Here is a 5,544-nt window from a genome sequence, read left to right as displayed (position 1 = left end):
CTCCCTGACGTGTAGTGAAATGCAAGGGAAAGTGGTTGTCTGAGCAGCAGCGTAGTAACAAAACGTTCCTTTTGTGGAGGGGAAGTCGGGTGGACACACGCAGAAAGTGTGGAGCCGTTTCTATGCTGTCAGTGTCAGTGGTAACCTGAGACCTCAGAATAATTACCCATAAAGCTCACGTGTGAACTATTAGAAGTTTTAACGCCACAAAGTAAGTTTAAAAATAATTCATTCCTGCCATTTTATGCTATCAATGTCAGTGGCAGCTAGAGAGTTGGAAAATTTTCGAAACGCTCAGGTGCAAAGTTGTTGAATCATGATGTGCACCAAACATTAATCCATTTTTGTTCTCCTTTGAACGTAGAAATTATACTGCAAAAGCAGATTGCTACATTCTGTATTCATACTCTATGACCTGTTCAGAAAGAGTCTGTGGCTGACTGTGGAGACATTTGGCCCTCCACTGATAGGTTGTGACAAATGTTTTTGTTTCTCTGCAAAAAAATGAAAACAAATTATTTCCATTCTTTACATGCTCCTGCGAAGTCATGGCTGTGACATTTACTGGCTGAAGACATCTTCGGCATGCTGAAGGGTCGTCGGGAAGAGTGCGGCCGATTATGAATGCCCTGTGGAGCTCATAAGCCACAAAATAGTACCTTTTGAGTCGTGCATATTGTGCAGATATTCACCAGTTCGCATAGACCAAGGACAGGTGAGCTTAAAGTATGTTCAAATATTTTTATATCTCAAATTGTTTAGCAAGAAACGATTACCAGGGCTTCCGCTGTAAAAAAGACATTCGACTTTCGTGGAACGAATCAGACATTGTTCAATATTTTCTCGTGCTCCCTGGGTAAAGCAAGGCATAAATTTATTCTCTGATATTTTTGTACTGTTTATTTTCTAGGCAATAGGGCGAAGATAGACCTAAAACAGCTGTACAAGGAATGCATATGGCCATTTTAATTGTATTTGGACCCCTTCTTGGAAGTGTATCATCAGAAGGCAACACATTAAAGCTCTTGCACGGGATGAAATCATTGCATTCTACAAGTAAGTACGCACTGCCATTTTTGGGCCTTTCATGGCGCGTTTTTAGGTAGTTTCTTTGTAACTAATGGTTTGAAACTTGAACTTCTTTTCAGTGACAGCTTGGCCTGTGGCTCAAGGTGACAGTAGGAGCTTTTCGGAACACGTTAGCGAAACTTTCCTGGAAGTGCACTTTGAGACGTCCCTGGCAGAAACACCCGGGTCTTAATTTTGGTTGGGTAAGCTGGCATTTTGTTTTTACGGGACTCAATTTCTGGGGCTGTTCATCCTAATAAAATCTCACTGTTAACAAGTTATCGTGAACGCCAATATTGGCCATTGTGTTCACATTCCGCCTATTACGGATGCTCCAACAGTGGCAAAAAAAAAACCACTATTTTGTATTTAATTTTTGTAAATATTTAGCTTTTACACCTTGAGAGTTGTTGCTGTGATTTGCCAGCACCAGGGACACGCCCAACGTGGTTGCTGCTACAACAATACGGTGGCAACTGACGATTTAAATTTCCCGCTTTTAATACGCCCGTAGCACCAATAATACTCCCAAATACAGGCGTAGCATGAGTAATGCTTGCATTGGATTTTGACAGGTGGTTAAATAAGGGGTAATTTTTTTTTAAGGGAATTGTTTAGAGTACAGAAAGTGACGTCTCCAATAAAATGTGCTATAGTTGCCATTTATAAGAAAATTGGGCAACAGCCTAGTTCAGCATTAGTCAGCTCAACTTCTGCCTCATACCACTACGAACCATGGAGGTAATACATATCGAGAGGGAAATATTTTAGGTGGAACTAATTCCCCCAAAAAGTTCTGCCACAGTGCGATATTTATGATTTCCTATGACAGGCCATTTATTTCTTTGCGGTAGAAACATCGTTTAGCTGTAAGTTATATTAAGCCAGCCTCACTACAGCATTCTAGGGAGCACATTATGCAGTACAGAGAACATTTTTTGCAGAGAGAAGGTGTGTAAAATATAATTCCGAAAGGTGATTATAGTAATTATTATTTAATTAATAAACGAAACCTCTCAAGGATGAAAAACCTTATATTCAGGATACCGAGGCAGCAAGGCGGGATACTTTCCAGAATCAGGGCAATTTCATTGATTGTGTGGTGATATTGTTTAGCGCGCTTTCACCTTAGGCAGCACTCCCAGAAAAAAACGCAAGAAATCACTGATTTTATATCAATTACTGTGTTATGAAGGGCCTAAGCAACTCACTCATTTAAAGCAACCATGTAACAAAATATTCTTGTCTCCTTGAAGGTACATGAGGTGAGCAGTAAGTCTTCTCGAGGCTCGGTTATTCTGAGAGAAGGGACTGGCGCCATCAATATTGCCCGCAAGAAACACATCGCGGATTCGCCGCCTGCATTGTCACTTCAGGATGTGGTCATCCTCTTCGCCGCATATGTCATCTTTTTCATCGTGTCATCATGTTCTTATGGTTGTGTGCCTTTGAAGAGTTCTTGGGACTTTTGCAGGGAGTTCTTGGAAAGCATGAGAAATTTGACAGTTGCCTGGTGTCATTTAAGTTGGAGTCTTTGTTGAAATACTTGAAGTGTTCAGCTCTACTTGGAATTTTAAATTGTTGGTAGAGGTTAAAGTATCTCTTGAAAGGCATGAAGGAGGTCAGATGAAAGGCATGAAGGGGGTGAAATCAGACGAAGAGGTTTAAGTTACTGGCACATGCAAGTTTCATGTCAACTGAACACTGAAGTTGTGCCTTATTTTTCATAATTGGCACAATGCGCAGGCTGTCTTTGAATCTATAGTGGGTGTTAATGTAGTTCGTGGCACCGCATTGTAACGTCCTATTATTCAAGTGTAGCTCATGAGATTTTTCTTCGTGGCAGTGCTGCTGCTGATGCAAAAGTGGCAGTGCTTATTTACGCAGATGGCTTGCGCCTTCATTGATAAATTTTAGTACTGTAAGTGAGCTGACACCCATGCCGTAGAAGAATTTAAAATGTGCTTATTTGGCGTGATCAAGTCTTCTCCTTTGAACAAAGTTGCATTTCTTGCTTGGCAGTTGCAGGGATTTGGTCACAATTACACTGACAGCAAGACGGGAGGGTTTTTATAGCACGCAACTGTGAATTTTACCTAAGGTAAAACGTTGAGGCTGGAAAAAATGCTTTCAAGCCTTCTTTGTAAAACTGGTCCCCTGTATGATTCAACGCTGGCTTGTTTGCTTCTTAAGGATGTCTGACTTGTTCCCGCTTGAATTGATGACATATATAATTAGTCTGCTTGTTAAATTTTATTATGTGTAACGTTCTTCCAGCTACCTGGTTTGCAAAATTATATAAGATTCACGCTAGCTTTTGTGAGATTTCCTGGGATGAATTATTTTAAACAACTACAAATTGTTTGGTCAAGTAACGTGCCTTAAGTCAAAGGCCTTTTCAGGACGCTCATAAAGTCTATTTTGCCTACAAATAGCTTGATGTTACACTTACGTCTGGTGTCAGGAAACTACTATCTTTAATAATCATGTTTTAATTGTGGCATACCGCCGCATATGACCTCTCGTGTCAAAATGTTTTATCGTTAATCTTGGCTCGAGCGTTGTTTTCCTAAACTCTTGCACTGCACTGTTGTAGGTTTCTGATAATACAACCGTGTATGGCTTGTTTTTAGGCCTTTCCCTACAATTTAATAGCAAACTGCATATTCCCAAACAGTTATGCGTAAACACAGTATGGCAAGCGCAATGAGTAATTTCGCCTTTGAATTACCTTGGTTTATCTGATAAGACAGCATATTTGATGCTCACTGTTGTATAATGTCTGTGTCAGTGCCGCGGTAGACGCACACGTCTATTTATTTATGAAGCAGTCGACCCTAATACCGTCTTTATTAACCATGTTTTTGAGTAAAAGTGAATATGTGAAAATGCCACTTGGAGCCTGGTGTTATCGTTATGGTATTTATTCCTTGTACGTTGGTCATTTTCTCTGCAATTTAAAATAGACAGCTATTCAAATCTGAAATGTATGAATACTAACACCCAATAAAGTTGTATAGTATGTTGAAAAGCAGTGTATGAGTCATAATAGTTTGTTTCGTGCGTATTTTAATGCAAGTATATTGTTTCTTTTATATGCAGCTGAAACCCAGCACAGGATTCTGCGGGTGAAGCCAAAGAGGGTGTGCCGCTCTAGGTGCCTCAGACCAACTTTTATATAGAACTGTGCTCCGATAGGCAACTGTTGGGAACTGTCAGGGACCACACTGCTGCGGTGGTTTCTGCTTTCCAATTGTTGGTATCACTGCGGGTCATGTATCAAGGCTGTGTTAAAATGGTGCTTGCGGTTTCCTGCTGATACCAATGCATCCGCCAGCCTGGCATATGACCTCGGTGTATACCGACAGGAAAGCAGAAATATTGGAAAAGTGGAGTCCCATAGACAGCTTCCCAATGCCTATAGGAACACCGTTTTATATAAACAGCTGGTCTGAAGGTACCTGGAACGGAGCACCGGATAAATTCCATAATCATTTTACATGGATCAATGTTCCAGTAACTTTAACTACCCTTTTATTTGGAACAGTGATCCGCATACTTTTATTTGGAACACCGATCCACATAATTTAGTTGCAAAAATATGTGGTGCACTGTTCCACTTAATTCTCAGGATATGTGGAACACGGTTCCAATTATATAACTGGAACTTTTTTGCAAAAAAGTTCCAGTTACTAAGTGGATCTTACGTGGAACCAGATTAAGAGTGTAGTAACAAACCCCTGTGCGTTCGCCGCGCGGGCTCGGGGTCGAGCCCGGGTTTTTTTAAAGACGATAGTCTTTTTTGGGCTACTTAAACCCAGAAATTTTGGTCTGTCTGTATGTCTGTCTGTCTGTCCGTTTGTCTGTCTGTGACTCGATTCAGCCACCCGGCCAAAGCAAAGCAATGCCTGCGCAATGGTCTTATATAGTCAGAGCTAAAAATACCCGTCTATGTCCGGTGTAATGCTCATACTTGTCAACATTGTTGAAGAAAACAAGACATTACGCAAATATGAGACAACAAGACAATACAGAAGTGATATTTGCAGTGTTCCTTTATAAAAAATCAAACATGCTTGACTTTTGCGAAATTAACTACTTCATCAACTCTAAAAAAAGAATTCACTCCGCCGTCGCCTGCTGTCGCCCGCGCCACTACAGCTTCTGGCGCCATTTTAAGAAATCAACCGGCAACAGTTACGCAAGGTTCCACTAGATAGATTCCACGTTCTGCTTGCAACGCACGTGGAGTAGGGAAACACGGTTCTATGAACGTTGAAGTAGGGCGCCTTGATGAACGCTCGTTTTCACCGTACGGCAGCGTTCGCACAGAGACACCCGGTTTGGAGCAGTGGAACGCGGGAAATTTAAAATGATTTAAGCAAACATTTGGCGTATTTACCTTGGGAGGAGCGTGACGCAAGAGGAACAACATGAGAGGTGAGCGGGAAAGCGAAGGGAGGCATTTACTTCGGA

General features: G+C 41.3%; 1 long non-coding RNA gene across 1 annotated transcript; it reads left to right on the top strand.

Annotated features, from left to right (window-relative positions):
- Positions 1–586: 586 nt before the first annotated feature.
- Positions 587–4,528, top strand: LOC144180718 (uncharacterized). Its single transcript, XR_013324526.1, has 4 exons — positions 587–715; positions 911–1,056; positions 1,149–1,271; positions 2,325–4,528. It is a non-coding gene; the product is annotated as an uncharacterized LOC144180718 (long non-coding RNA).
- The last annotated feature ends 1,016 nt before the right edge of the window (positions 4,529–5,544 follow it).

The sequence above is a fragment of the Haemaphysalis longicornis genome, unplaced genomic scaffold, assembly GCF_048455015.1.
Source record: "Haemaphysalis longicornis isolate Haplotype H1 unplaced genomic scaffold, Haemaphysalis longicornis Haplotype H1 scaffold_4, whole genome shotgun sequence".
NCBI classification, from domain to species: domain Eukaryota; kingdom Metazoa; phylum Arthropoda; class Arachnida; order Ixodida; family Ixodidae; genus Haemaphysalis; species Haemaphysalis longicornis.
Note: the sequence above shows the minus strand (reverse complement) of the source record. Positions and strands in the feature narration are given on the sequence as shown.